Source organism: Cervus canadensis, chromosome 9 (genome assembly GCF_019320065.1).
Source record: "Cervus canadensis isolate Bull #8, Minnesota chromosome 9, ASM1932006v1, whole genome shotgun sequence".
In the NCBI taxonomy this organism is placed as follows: domain Eukaryota; kingdom Metazoa; phylum Chordata; class Mammalia; order Artiodactyla; family Cervidae; genus Cervus; species Cervus canadensis.
The window spans coordinates 9083326-9098908 of NC_057394.1; the positions used below are offsets into that span (position 1 = coordinate 9083326).

Consider the following 15583-nt stretch of genomic DNA (forward strand, 5'->3'; position numbering starts at 1 on the left):
GTCCTCATGATGTAGCAACTCCACACTCCAGGGTGTGACTCGCCGGCATCCTCAGATACCCCGTCCAGCAAGCCCAGACCGCACGCACACGCACGCACACGGCCCGGCTCGCGTGTCCGCGGTGGCCCCGCGTGTGCCCGTCCCGAGCCCACAAGGCGCGCTTGGTGAGCTCGCCGGGGACCCCGGGAGGAGCTGGCAGAGGAGAGCCCAGCTGTTGCCGCTGGGAGGCCGAGCCGGTGGCGGCCAGGGAGAAGGAACCTGCTGGTACCCACGCTCCCCGCTCGCCACCAACCGCAGCACCGCCTCCTTGGCCAGCTCCTCTCGGGCTGCATCCAGCCTCCCAGACCCTGCGGTAAAACCAACTCTGATTTTCAAAAAAAACCTGAAAAGGCAAAAGGAAAAAAGCCCTAACCCCCCGCCCCCGCGCCCGCGCCGCGCTCGCAGGCCCCGCCGCCCGGGTGGCAGCCTCACCAACCGGGTGGCGCGCGCCGCCGGAGCCGCGGGAGGCGAGGGGCCGCGTCCCCGCGGTGGGTGCGCGCCCCGTCCGCCGCCGCCGCCGCCGCCGCCGCCGCACCATGACCGCTCCGAGCGCCGGGGTTACAGGTTGGTCTCGGCCGCCAGGCCCGGGCAGGGGGCGCGCGGGTCGTCCTGGCCAAAGCCCGGCCCAGGCGGGCGGGGGGCGAGGGCGCGGCCCGCGAGGGGAAATGGGGGCGGGAGGGGCGCCCCCCATCTCCGCGGGGACCCGGCGCGCCTTCCCGGCCTCGGCGGGCGCTGGATGCCCCGCGGCCGCCAGACCTCGGCCTGCCCCGCGGGCACCTGGGAGGCAGGTGGCCGGGGAGGCGGAGGATGCGCCGCGCGCCCCGGGGTCACCGCGCAGGAGTGGGGGCCGCGGCGCCCGCAGGTTTCCGCGGGGGCCTCGCCCACCCCGGCCCCCGTGTCCTGCGGCTGGCTCCGCGCGCTTCTCACTGCTCCTTTCGGCATTTGGCCTTTTTGAGCGGCTGTCATTAGGGTGGCCAGCGGGCTAGCGAAGCGGTGTCCTGCCAAAGCCACGCCGTTTTGAGTCCTTGAAGAGATTTGGTGCAGGCCCGCCTGGCCTGGCTGGAATCCCCGGACTGGGACCCTGAGCGGGGTCTTGTCTCTCTGACTAGAATTTTCCTCTTTCAGGGTAGCCTGATAACTCTAAACTCAGGTCCTGATAAATGCTTGAAATATCATAGGATACATCTTTCGATTTTTGGCATAATTGTTCAGGGAATGTATTATCAAGGATGCGTGTTCAGACGCACTCAGGTTCAGGCCTCAGAAGGATGTCTTTTTAATCTCGTGTCTGTATGGTCATCACCTCGGCCTGGATTTCCCCGGTGGCCAGACGGATGCAGAACCCGTGACCGTGTATGAGAAGCTGGAGGTTGGCAAAGACCTTTAATAGGGATGAGAAAGTAACAGGTGGCTATTTAAAAATATATATGATTCATATTTTCATAACTACAACTGTGGTTTGAAATTAAGTAGGAGAGGTTGGCTTATGACAGTTATCCCCAAGGCAGATATACAGCAGGATTTTTTTTTTAACATTCAAAGATTAAGTTTCAACAGTTCTGGATAAAAATCAAGGCTTCTCAGTCCTCTACAACAAAAATGTATTTCCTAATTGGTGGGCTTTCCTTCTCTGGGGCTCTGATGTTGGATTTTGGGTTCATCTATAGCATATTTGGGGGCTTCCAAGGTGGCCCAGAGGTAAATAATCTGCCTGCCAATGCAGGAAACAGAAGAGGTGAGGGTTTGATTTCTGGGTCAGGAAGATCCCCTGGAGTAGGAAATGGCAACCCATTCCAGTATTCTTGTCTAGAAAATTTCATGGACAGAGGAGCCTGCTGGGCTATGGCCTGTGAGGTCACAAAGAGTGGGACATGACTGAGCTATTGCTAAGGCTAGACTGAATGAAAAAAAAATCAGATGTGGGAAAAAAATCAAAACACAAACAGGCTGATTGGACCCTCCTGGAGTTCCTAGAAGATGTGACATTCCGGCGGAGTAGATAGTGAGCATGCTAAGAGCCCTAGAACCGTTGAAGACAAGCCATGTGGAATGGTGATAAAATTGGCTAGGACTTGCAAGATAGCCAGAAGAGGAAAAATATTATACTTGTAAAAAAAAATATCTTTGAAATGGTATCATTCGCTTGCTATTTTATCTGCTTCTTGCTTCTTGTTTATCTTCTATATTCCTTATTTAGAGAATTGAGGTTTTGGCTAGCATTGTTTTCTTCTTTTTCCATGTGGTATTTCTTTGAAACGTGTTCCATTTGCCTCTCTGCTCTTTCCTGCATCCTTTGTGAGTGTGCGGATGTGTGTGCACACTGGGCTGGCCTATACATATTTGTTTCATCTTTTATCAGTGATGCTGTGATACTTTTAAATTTTTCATGGCTAATTTAAATTTATCCAAGGGGAAGAGTCATAAGTTTGTGAAGGAAAAAAAAAAATAACATCTTCCAGTTGTATTGTATCCTAGCGTAAGCCAGGCATTGAGCTAGGAACTGAGATTTCAGTGAGGAAAAGAGATAGACCAGACTTTAGGAATCTGTCAGCAAAGACAAATAAGCAGTCAAGAGGCAAGACAATGAGATAGCCTATTTTCTAGTTTTGGTTTGGAAACTATGACTTTCAGTCTAAAGAAATTATAATTGTGTCTGCCCCAATTATATCAACATTTTGGAGCTTGGCTGTCATGTAATGTGATTCTTACTTGTCTCAAGAACTTGTCCAAGAATTTGTTATAGCTTCAAAACTTTTTGTGTGCAAACATTTAAAAATTTATCCTTTCAATTTAAAAAATAATTAGATTTGAAAGACGGAGAAGGCAATGGCAACCCACTCCAGTGCTCTTGCCTGGAGAATCCCATGGACAGAGGAGCCTGGTAAGCTGCAGTCCACGGGGTCGCTAAGAGTCGGACGTGACTAAGCGACTCCACTTTCACTTTTCACTTTCATGCATTGGAGAAGGAAATGGCAACCCACTCCAGTGTTCTTGCCTGGAGAATCCCAGGGACGGGGGAGCCTGGTGGGCTGCCGTCTATGGGGTCTCGCGGAGTCAGACACGACTGAAGTGACTTAGCAGCAGCAGCATATTTGAAAGAAACAACAGAAATGATAATGAAAAGAGAATATACAACCATAGTCCCAACAACCTAGTACGAAAGATTGTACTATCTGTGTATCTTTAAGACTATGTGACTTTTGTGTCGTTGTGGTCATGTCTTGTGCATTTATCTTAGTTTACCCATTTATTATTTATTATAAGCATTTGTCTTGTTTCTATACAGTTTTCATCCTTAAAAATTATACATGGCTATATAAGGCTGTCCTCTTTGAATATAGTCTCACTATGGCCATACCTCTATCACTGGGTATTTGCTGTTTTTAGCTTTTCATCATTGTAAATAATGCCCTGATAATGAGAGTATAAGGATTTATTTCTATTGAATGTTTTTTTTTCATGACAAATTCCAAGCAGTGATATTTCTGGGAAAAAATGGATTATCTAAATTTCTAAGTAGATATATATACATTATATATATTATATAAATTTATAGATATATGTTATATGTTACAGATAGACATAACTTCAAGTTGGTTTCCTAAAATTATAATTTTTAATAAGATGAGTTGCATGCTTTCTGAGGTAAATCTGCCTTCTTTTTAGTATCTGTGGCTCATCTTCCCTCTTTTACAGGGACAAAAGAAGATAAAATAGTAGCTTGGATTGATGACCTTTGCAGTATATAAAGACTTAACCTTTAACAAATTCAGCTGAAATCCAGCTGATAAAATACACCTCAGGGTAAAATCAGAGTAGGAATGCTATAAAAGTTGTATGCTGAATAAAAAAAGTAACTAAATGCAAGGTCTTTTAGGAAAAATGATTTTTGAGCTCAGGTATCTCATTCTGCTTTTTGCCTTCCTACTCAGAGTTCAGATAAATGACCAGAGAAATTTGTTAGAGTGAGAAAGCTGTACCCTACGGGTATGGAGAGAAGACCATTTGTTCCTTGGCTGTTGACCCTAAGGCTTGTAGACTCTGTATGGATGGGACTGGGCCCATGTGAAAGTGAAAAGTGAAGTCACTCAGTCATATCTGACTCTTTGTGACCCCATGGACTATAGCCCACCAGGCTCCTCAGTCCATGGAATTTTCCAGGCAACAGTACTGGAGTGGGATGCCATTTCCTTCTCCAGGGAATCTTCCCAACTCAGGGATCGAACCTGGGTCTCCCACATTGCAGGCAGACACTTTGTGACTGAGGGGCGAAACTAAGGTTCAGACCACAACTCTCTTTCTCAGAGATTTGTACAAAAATTGAGGAACAGATCTGCTGCTGAAGCCCTTGATATGAGGGGTGAAGGCTCAAGTTAGAGCATTCTGTTGATGAGATGGAATTTCCTGACTTCTGAAGCAATTTCTTCACGAGACCCTAGGGCCAGGGCGGACACACCAAACAGAATGTGCTTGGTTGACAGGGACGGACCCCCGGAGGTTGGGGCAGGACTGGGGGTTCTGGAGAGGGGCTCCAGGAGCATTAGGAGTTTGAAATTTCAGAACGCTGCTGCCAAGGGAGTCATTTATGCAGGGATCAAGAGTGAGACTTATCTCCAATTATGCAAAGAAAGGAGATGAAAAGAAGACTTTGTCTGGGGCAGGGATGTTGCGTGGAAGACAGCCAGCACCAACACACACATCAGTGCTCTTCCTTCCGGGAGATCAGAGCACGTGGATCACAGCCCTTATTCTAAGTGAAATATAGTAATTATTTTCTTTTAGAGGGAAAAACAAACATGCAGATGAAGATAGGGTGCCCTGGACCAGAAACATTAAAGATAGCCAGCATCTAGATCTGGGCTTCCCTGGTGACTCAGACAGTAAAGAATCCACCTGCAATGCAGGAGACCCAGGTTTGATCCCTGGGTCGGGAAGATCCCCTGGAGAAAGGAATGGCAACCCACTCCAGTATTCTTGCCTGGGAAATCCCAGGGACAGAGGAGCCTGGTGGGCTACGGTCCATGGGATCGCAAAGAGTCGGACACAACATAGCGACTAAACGACCACCAGCGTCTAGATCTAGCCTGCTGAATACTTTGAGTTTGAAAAATAAGAAAAAGAAAACTATCCCCTCAGTATTTTGATGAAGTTTTTTAAAGAAACGTATTCACAAAGGAAAGCTTAGATTAACTTCATTCTTGAAGCTTTGCAAAATTAAAGCAGCAGTTAAATAATATACTGAAAATGCGTTAATTCTGAAAAAAAAAAAAAAAGCAGACTATGGTTCTCTTAGGATACTAGTATGGCTCAAAATGAAATATAAAAGAGATGAAGAAGTGCATATTAGGCATGTACTACCCAAACAAACCCCAAAACAAAAACAAAAATCCCAGTGAGGTTAAGTATATAAAAACAGAGCAATAGTTCAAAAAATAATTAAATGAGGGGGAAAAGGACCTTAAAATAATAAAAGTCACTATCTTTAATGAGAGCTTCCCTAGTGGCTCAGATGGTAAAGAATCCACCTGCAATGCAGAAGACCCAGGTTCGATCCCTGGGTTGGGAAGATCCCCAAAAGAAAGGAATAGCAACCCACTCCAGTATTCTTGCCTGGAGAATCCCCATGGAAAGAGGAGCCTGGCGGGCTACAGTCCGTGGGGTCGCAAAGAATCGTACATGACTGAGCAACTAACACTTCATAAACTTTATAAACTTTAATAACTTTAATAAAGTTTTACTTACAAGCTTTCTATATACATATACTGATTATTATAGCATTATACTGTGGATACTTAAATGTATTCTTGTGTGTTTTCATTTTTGGAGCAACATGGTTCTTAGATGATGTATTTCCTCAAAGGCATCTGTGACCTACAATGGGATAAGGAAGCAGCAATTTGGCTTAGGAAATAAAGAAAACAATGAAGCAGACTGGAGAGGAGAAGAAAGAGGATGATATTTAAAAACATGAATGAATTCATGATAAAATAGAAAAGCTCTGGATCTGATAGAAAAAAATAAAACCCAGCATTCCAGTCTTTAAGTCCTACTAATGTATATAGCTATCTGTAGGAGGTATTGGTGTGCCAAGAACTAAGAATGAGGTCAATCAGGAGAAGGGTAAGAATGGGGGCCCGTGAAGAAAGGTGTTGGAGAAGCCGGGCATGAAATTCTAAGGATAGGTAACTGACATGGGAAATGCAGAGGAGGATAGGGGTTTATCAACAGGACAGATGCTAGCAGGTGTTGGTGGCTAAACCAACAGAATGAAAAGGAGGGATGGGTGAGGAGCAAAGCCAGGACCTCAAGCTTGGGTGATTGTCAGTGCTTTTGCCGCTATTTGTACTGCCTTGGTAGAACAACTAATTTATTGTTTATCTTTCAGTTAGCAGTATCTATAGGTTAAATCCTTTGCTTCACTGTTTCTATGTCTATTCTTTATCGTTATGAAATTCATAGGCAATACAGTTTCATGTATCGCTTTTGAAGTAGAGGAAGGATTTTTAAAAATTGCCTATTATTTCTGGAAAGTACAAATTATGGGGGCCTGTGTCAGACAAGATACAAATTTGTGTCAGGTGAGATACAAGACTGATAGCTTAAAATACAGTTGAGTATGTATCATAAAATTTGCCTGGGGTTAAAATATATATATATATATATATATATAAATATATAAAATTCAAGTCTGAAAACTTTCTTAACTATTCCTCTCAGGAGCTGAAGCACAGAGATTAAGATAAATATTGCAAATAGGAATTTAAATTTTCAGAACTAGAGCTTGTTGGATTATTCTTTCCTTCTCTCTCACTTTCCATATGTCAATACTTTCAAGAGAAAAGAAATTTTAAACTCTGAGGAACCTCAAAATAATTTTCTACTTTTCATTCAGTTCAGTTCAGGTCAGTCACTCCGTTGTGTCCGACTCTTTGTGACCCCATGAATCACAGCACGCCAGGCCTCCCTGTCCATCACCAACTCCCAGAGTTTACTCAAACTCATGTCCATCGAGTCGGTGATGCCATCCAGCCATCTCATCCTCTGTTGTCCCCTTCTCCTCCTGCCCTCAATCCCTCCCAGCATCAGGGTCTTTTCAAATGAGTCAGCTCTTCCCATGAGGTGGTCAAAGTATTGGAGTTGCAGTTTCAGCATCAGTCCTACTAATGAACACCCAGGACTGATCTTCTTTTAGGATGGACTGGTTGGATCTCCTTGCAGTCCAAGGGACTATCAAGAGTCTTCTCCAACACCACAGTTCAAAAGCATCAATTCTTTAGCGCTCAGCTTTCTTTCTCACATCTACACATGACTACTGGAAAAACCATAGCCTTGACTAGACAGACCTTTGTTGACAAAGTAATGTCTCTGCTTTTTAACATGCTGTCTAGGTTGGTCATAACTTTCCTTCCAAGGAGTAAGTGTCTTTTAATTTCAGGGCTGCAATCACCATCTGCAGTGATTTTGGAGCCCCAAAAAATAAAGTCTGACACTGTCTCCCCATCTATTTGCCATGAAGTGATGGGACCAGATGCCATGATCTTAGTTTTCTGAATGTTGAGCTTTAAGCCAACTTTTTCACTCTCCTCTTTCACTTTCATCAAGAGGCTCTTTAGTTCTTCACTGTCTGTCATAAGGGTGGTGTTATCTGCATATCTGACGTTATTAATATTTCTCCCAGCAATCTTGATTCCAGCTTGTGCTTCTTCCAGCCCAGTGTTTCTCATAATGTACTCTGCATATAAGTTAAATAAACAGGATGACAATATACAGCCTTGATCTACTCCTTTTCCTATTTGGAACCAGTCTGTTGTTCCATGTCCAGTTCTAACTGTTGCTTCCTGACCTGCATATAGGTTTCTCAAGAGGTGGGTCAGGTGGTCTGGTATTCCCATCTCTTTCAGAGTTTTCCACAGTTTATTGTGATCCACAAAGTCAAAGGCTTTGGCCTAGTCAATAAAGCAGAAATAGATGTTTTTCTGGAACTCTCTTGCTTTTTTGATGATCCAGTGGATGTTGGCAATTTGATCTCTGGTTCCTCTGCCTTTTCTAAAACCAGCTTGAACATCTGGAAGTTCACGGTTCACGTATTGCTGAAGCCTGGCTTGGAGAATTTTGAGCATTACTTTACTAGCGTGTGAGATGAGTGCAATTGTGCAGTAGTTTGAGCATTCTTTGGGATTGCCTTTCTTTGGGATTGGGATGAAAACTGACATTTTCCAGTCCTGTGGCCACTGCTGAGTTTTTCCAAATTTCCTGGCATATTGAGTGCAGCACTTTCACAGCATCATCTTTCAGGATTTGAAATAGCTCAACTGGAATTCCATCACTTCCACTAGCTTTGTTCGTAGTGATGTTTCCTAAGGCCCACTTGACTTCACATTCCAGGATGTCTGGCTCTAGGTGAGTGATCACACCATTGTGATTATCTGGGTTGTGAAGATTTTTTTTGTATAGTTCTTCTGTGTATTCTCGCCACCTCTTCTTAATATCTTCTGCTTCTGTCAGGTCCATACCATTTCTGTCCTTTATTGAGCCCATCTTTGCATGAAATGTTCCCTTGGTATCTCTAATTTTCCTGAAGAGATTGCTAGTCTTTCCCATTCTATTATTTTCCTCTATTTCTTTGCACTGATCACTGAGGAAGGCTTTCTCATCTCTCCTGGCTTTTCTTTGGAACTCTGCATTCAAATGGGAATATCTTTCCTTTTCTCCTTTGCTTTTCACTTCTCTTCTTTTCACAGCTATTTGTAAGGCCTCCTCAGACAGCCATTTTGCTTTTTTGCATTTCTTTTCCTTGGGGATGGTCTTGATCCGTGTCTCCTGTACAATGTCACGAACCTCCATCCATAGTTCATCAGGCACTCTGTCTATCAGATCTAGTCCCTTAAATCTACTTCTCATAAGCCAAGAATATATCCTTGTATATCAAATCTATTCAAATACATCAAATATTTTTGAAATAATTACAACATTCTCTGAGGAAAACTTAGAATATACTACATATATATCTATATATATATGTATATGTCTATATAGATATAGACATAGATACACACACACATATTCGGGTTTCCAAGGTGGCTCAGTGGTAAAGAATCCACCTGACTGTGCAGGAGACTCAGGAGACCTGGATTCAATCCCTGGTTTGGGAAGATCCCCTGGAGTAGGAAAAGGCAGCCCACTCCAGTATTCTTGCCTGAAAAATCCCATGGACAGAGGATCCTGGCGGGCTACAGTCCTTGGGGTCACAAAGGGTCAGCCACGAGTGAGCGATTGAGCAGTGAGCATACATACATTCGGTTATAGCTCAGAATCTTTGCTTCAGATTTCTATTTTGCCTTTCTTGTTTATACCAGTCTCTCTGATTTTTTTTCCCAAATAAAGTCTTGACTGTCACATGAATGCTCCTCTGAGCATCTAGACTGGTGATTCCATCACTCTTGGGATCAGTGCTGGGAGAGTGTGTTAAGAATCACCTGGGGAATGTTTTTTTTTTAAGCATTTTCCACACTTGGCTCACGGGGTTCTGATTTGTATGTCTGAGGTGAAGGATGGTTGAGAGTGTTTACAAACCTCCCTGAATGATGAATGTTAGCAATCTTTGGAAACTACTGTTTTAAAACATTCACCTTCTTTGTCCAGGTTTGGGAGATTCATATCGCAAAATGGAACAACTGCACATACACAAATTAATAGAAGGTTTCTTTTGACTTTCCATACTATTTATGGAAAAGTTTTGGAAACCACTGTTTTCACCATCCATCTTCTTTGATCAACTCTTGCAGGTTCATTACAAGATTAAGCAGCCACAATAAAAGGAGATGGTCTCCTTTACTTGTCTTCCGTAACATTTAAATGATAGAAGCGGTTTCTTAGAATGGAATGCCTATCCTTGACTGTTGGATGATGTGTGTGTGCTCAGTCATGTCTGGCTCTTTGTGACCCCATGGGCTGTAGTCCACTAGGCTTCTCTCTGCATGGAATTTTTCAGGCAAGAATACTGGTGTGGGTTGCCATCTCCTACTCTAGGGGATCTTCCTGACCCAGGGATCAAACCCGAATCTCCTGCTTTGGCAGGAGGATCCTTTACCCACTGCGCCACCTGGGAAGCCCCTATTGGATGATGAAAACCCTTAAAAACTCTGCCATGGCCTGGAGGAAACTGGACCTTTCTTAAAAATTTGTATCATCAGCCCGTGGTGAATTTTAGTTCTGATATTCTTTTCTTGAAAGTTTCTTACTCCTACCTTATGCCCAAAATAATTCACAAAATTTTAAATGCCTATCCTTTCTAAATGTGGAGAGAAAGGCTAGGGCTTGTTAAAAGGATTGACTGGATCTCCTGAGTAGAGAAGTGGGAAAGAGGCTGTTCAGCCTACATGCGTGAGCTGATCGCTCCAATTTGTAATCAATACAGTGACTCAGGCGACACAGATTCAACTGAGGCTCTCTCCCACTGCTGGGCTGTTGTAGTCTGGCTTGCGGAGTGCAGTATAAAAGAGTATTGGGTCATCATACTCTATCCTGAATTCCTTTACCAAATCCAGTGATTTTTAAAGGTCAAAGAAAATTCAGTTTTCACAATGCAAAATGAAACCGCCCAGAATCCTTGAGGAAGTCATGACACTGTTTTGAAGTATTTGTAGGAAGAACCAGAAAAAAAAATTGCTGCTTTTCTTTGGGATTTAAGAAGTAGACTCAGTATAAAAGGTGGGGATCTGTTTTCTGTTTTCCATCAGTGTGTTGACAAAAGGAAGCGAGAGACGAAGAGCCTGTGGTTGGAGATGCCCTTTGAAAGGTTTGGCTTCTGCTGTTCGGTGACCCATCTTGGGTGGCCCTTGCGGTCCTGCTGAGACCAGACCATGTGTGTAACACTGTGTTTGCAGGGCTGGATCCCGATGTAGCCAGGCCAAGGCGTCGATGAGTAAAGCACCCAAATGAGAAGTGCATTTGGAGAGAAGGAGGCAGAGAGTACGGAAACAGGGGCTGCTGCTGGGATCTGGGGCCAAATTTTAGCTCTGTCTTAGTTCGCCTGCTGGAGTGCAGTGCTTTGCTTTTAGTGAAGGCAGACCTAGCACTCAGGCAGCTGCCCGTGTTTCCTCCAGCCACTAGGAGCCCATTAGAAGAAAAGATGCATTGCATTGGGCCAATTAAATTTCAAAAGTGAAGGATACTCAGGGAACAGGAGAAACTTGCTCCAGGCACTGCAGTCTGGATGCTGCCTTTGTTGTTGTTTAGTTGCTCAGTCGTGTCCAACTCTTTTGGGACCCCATAGAATGGAGCCTGCCAGGGTCCTCTGTCCGTGGAATTTCTCTAAGCAAGAATTCTGGAGTGGGTTGCCATTTCCTTCTCCAGGGGATCTTCCCAACCCAGGGATTGACTGCGTCTTCTACATTTGCAGGTGGATTCTGTACTATCTGAGCCACCAGGGAACTGAGATGCTGCCTTGCTCTATCTAATTTGGTTTCATTCCCCAGACTTGGGAGAGGCTCGAACTTGGAGACTCCCCATCTTTGCTCTCTGGGAAAGAGAAGATTCTATTCACAAAGCCTTGGAAAGGTCAGGCTGAAAGGCACGCACAGCTGAATGTCATGTGGATAAAGGTTAGAAAGTGAACTTGGGTCAGACACTTACCTTCTCTAAAGCTCAGTGTCCCCTGTAAAATGGGGATAACAGAGATAGCTGCTTCAGGTGTGGGGAGCAACTGATGACATAATCCACTCCAAGCTCTTAGCTTCGCGCATGAGGAATCCTCAGCAAATGTCAGGTGTCGTTTGTTTATGCTTAAAAACTGACGATTTTCATATTTGATTTGTCTTAAAGAAATTGCAATGAAATTCATCATTGTTGCAAAACCTTTGAGTTGTACAAAAGTTCTTGAAGTTAAAAAGTAAGTCAAATTCTCTGTCCCTACCTCTGCTCTCCTGACAAAACAGACTCCCTGGGTTCTAGACATGCTTCCAGTTCATGTAGATCTGGACAAGCTTGCCTCAGACTTTTAATCTGTACAATGGGAATAATGCCAAAAACTACTTCAGAGAGGTATCATGACCTTACAATAGTACCTGGCACAGAGCCAGCTTTCAATAAATGTTTGCTCTCTTCTTTCAAGTAAAAAAAAAAAGTGTGTAAAGCTTAAGCCTGATTCTCTGCTAAAATTATAAACAGTAGTTTACAGACCATCTTTCTACCCTAAGAGTTGATAAAAAATACTTTGAGAATATGCTAATTTTATCATTGGAAGTCTCTTGGAATGTAATCTATTACAAACTTCCAGATAAAGCAGAAGTGTTTTCTAAAAAATCTACCATATGGTTGTATTCATTGTCTCTGAGAATATCCGGAAAGAAGAAATATCCCATTTCTTGGGATGGCCCAACACATTAGTATTGGAAACTTTTAGATTAAACAGTTTTCTGTTGTTGTTATTGAATAAAGAACCACCACTTGTTAACTCTGGTAGCTTCTGTTTAGTCTGGATTTTCCTTCCTGGAAGAACAAAGAACATTACAGAACAGAATTACATCCTTGACAGTACTTTGAGTTTTGGATTTTTGGATAACAGAAGAATTTCTCTCACTAAATCTCTCCTTTCTGCTGTAAGACAGTCTCTGCAGAAAAACAAACACTGTTTTACCCATATATCTTAAGTCGGATCTATTTTCTAGTCTTCATGTTCTCAGCACATTCTGTTGAGAATTTATGAGACTGAAACTAACTCTAGGAAATGAAGACATTTGTCATCTTTAGGAAGTGAAGACAGCTGTCTCTTTACTACATGATGTAAGATTATCAGATAGGAGTTAGTAGATGCTTTTTTTCTCAAATTCTTTCACAATTTAGAGAAAAGATAATAAAATCATAATATACTATTTCTAGGATTCATCTTCAAGGAAAAAGGCTGGCTAAATGAATAATGACTTCAGAAACCTAAAAGTGACATTTAGGTGGATTTGATGAGGAGTTTGATGATTTCTTGCTGGAAAAAAAAAGATACATTTTTATAAATGTGTGGCTGGAGTAACTGTAACATGAACCCTATAATACCAGTGGATTCAATTTTAAGAGATGAAAATGTCTGTCGTATTTTCACAAACAATACTCAATCCAAGAGGGTTTAGAAAGAACCAGGCCATGTGATTAGAACATGAAGGGTGGTTTTCTTTTTCTTACCTATTTTATAATATACTTAATTTTTAATTTAATAGTTCTGTAAGTCACCTTGTCTTGGTTTATATCTTGGTGCAGCTCTGTCCCTAAGTTCCTTGATCTGTGAAATGGTTCTTGTAAGAACTGAATGTTATCATATGTGGCGTGCTTAGACCCAGGCCTGACACATAATAATCAAAGCCCTCGGAAAACAGCTTTGTTGGAAGGTGTCTGTTTCTACATTGTGGTCAGCATAACCGGGGAGGAAATCAACTGGTGAGCTCAGTACTTTACCACACAGGTACTTTCAAAGCATTTCATCATCTTTTCATGGGTTTTTTGACAGACTTGTGTGTGTGTGTGTGTGTGTGTGTGTGTGTTTGAGGACTGTTTTATTTTCTTCAAAGCATTTAGACTAGGGAGTATATTCAGTTTTACACTCAATTCTATCTTTAACACTTTCCCGTAAGCACTGTTGGTTGTTAAGATCGAGAGGCAGAGCATCACTGAACAGGAAATCCCGGGGCTGCTGGCGTCCAGCGTGGGGAAGCTGCCACGTGCTGGGGTGTCAAGGCTGTAAGAGGAGGGTGCAGGGTATCCAGAAATCACACGGCACCTGTCGCTGGTGCCCAGAGCTGAGCGTCGAGGTGATCTGGGCTTGAGGAACTAGGCGAGGAATTTCTGCCCTTGGACATGGAGTGACAGGACACTCAGCTGAGCAGAGAGAGGTGCGGTCACCCAAGGCTCTGAGACTCCGGGAAGGGTCAGTCCTAGGAAAGTGTGAGGCAGGAGAGAAGGATTTGGGGTGACAGACAGCAGGACAGGAATAGTAGAGCTTTCCCCCTGATTTAAAGCCAAGGCGTAAAGTGTATGACTGTGTCTTCATTTGTTCTGAAAGGACATGTCCTCTGCCTGGAAGGGGCTTCCCTGGTGGCGCAGATGGTAGAGTCTGACTGCAGTGCGGGAGACCCAGGTTCAAACCCTGGGTTGGGAAGATCCCCTGGAGAAGGGAATGGCAACCCACTCCAGTATTCTGGCCTGGAAAATCTCGTTGGCTTGGAAAATCTCATGGATGGAGGAGCCTGGCAGGCCATGGGGTCGCCAAGAGCCGGACACAACTGAACGACTTCAGTTTCTTTCTTTCTGCCTGGGAGAAGATTAGGCCAGAGGAACAGTCTAACTTTAAGAAACCATGACGTTGGCAGCTCCAGCTTTAGGAATAAGCACCCCCATTGCTCTTCCCATTGTTATTCTGATGAGCTAAAGTACCCTGGAAGATTTCAGTATGCACACAATAGGCATATGGGGAAAGGCAGGAAACTCTTGTTCAAATATAGATACATAGAGTGGTTTGCTGTTCAGGGTTCTGCAGTCAAATTGTGGCCATTTTTTTAGGAAGAGGGAGAAATAGAAATATTGAAATAATAATTGTTTGTAACGCCCAGATCAAAAAAGTCAGTGACGTCAAATGCAGTTGTTTTCCAAAGTACACATTGATATCTTTCTTAACAACAAATTCAGCACTGCTGCCAGGTCTAGATGATGTGTTTATATCTGTTTACCTGGCAAGGCCTCATTCATATAAAGTTGTAAATAAGCTTAGGAGACGAAGACAAGAAAGGGTGGATGTTTGAAAGTGGTATTTATTGACAGTGAATGTTTTCTGTGCCTACAGATTTATGGACAGAGAAAGATTTCATAGCATACTGCTAGATTAAAAAAAAAAAAAAGCTGGTTACAAAACAATGTTTAAGCACAAATCTTTAAAAATAAAATATGCATGAAAACATATGGAAAAGGAAATACTGAAGGAAATACTCTCCATATCCCATTGGAGTCTAAGCGCTCCAGCTAAAGGAAGTTTCAGGAAGAGTGTGAACCTAGTTAGGTCTGGTAGCACAGATAACAGAGGTGTACACTGGGGATCAACTACTCAGTAGGAGGTGGTGTAGAGCTAACAACGAGACAGTGAAAGAGTGTTAGGTAGTTAGAATAGGAAACAGGAGTCTAAAATGGCGGTGGCTAAAAGACAAGGAAGGGAAAAGCCTGAGAAAATAGAACAAAGGAAGGTCCGAGGACCAGAGTGAGGACCTCAGGTAGAACAAACAGCACTCCTGTCTGGCCCAATTTACATAGGGCAGGCCCGGGGGGAGGGAAAAACATGTAAAAAGAGGAGCCAAAGGGCCTGGGGGGTTGGGGGGGTGTCTTTCTCTCTCCTGCGTGCCCACGCTCTTTCTCTCTCTCTCCTCTTTGTGTCTTTGAGTCGGCATGCCCTCATGCCTCGAGGATGTATTTTCCTGCTATTTTCTAAATAAAACTGAGCTGTAACGCAGAGCTGTAACACTGATCTGTCTAAGAGCTATCACACAGTCTGTTCGAGACCCAAGAGCTATAA

The 15583-nt window shown here is 43.6% G+C and overlaps 1 protein-coding gene across 3 annotated transcripts in view; it reads left to right on the plus strand.

Annotated features, from left to right (window-relative positions):
* Positions 1-487: 487 nt before the first annotated feature.
* NALCN (sodium leak channel, non-selective) overlaps positions 488-15583 on the plus strand; it is a 294668-nt gene continuing 279572 nt past the window's right edge. For all 3 annotated transcript variants that reach the window (XM_043477974.1, XM_043477976.1, XM_043477975.1), the window contains exon 1: positions 488-603. The gene's annotated coding sequence lies outside the window, so the exon portion shown is untranslated. The remainder of the gene's footprint in view (positions 604-15583) is intronic.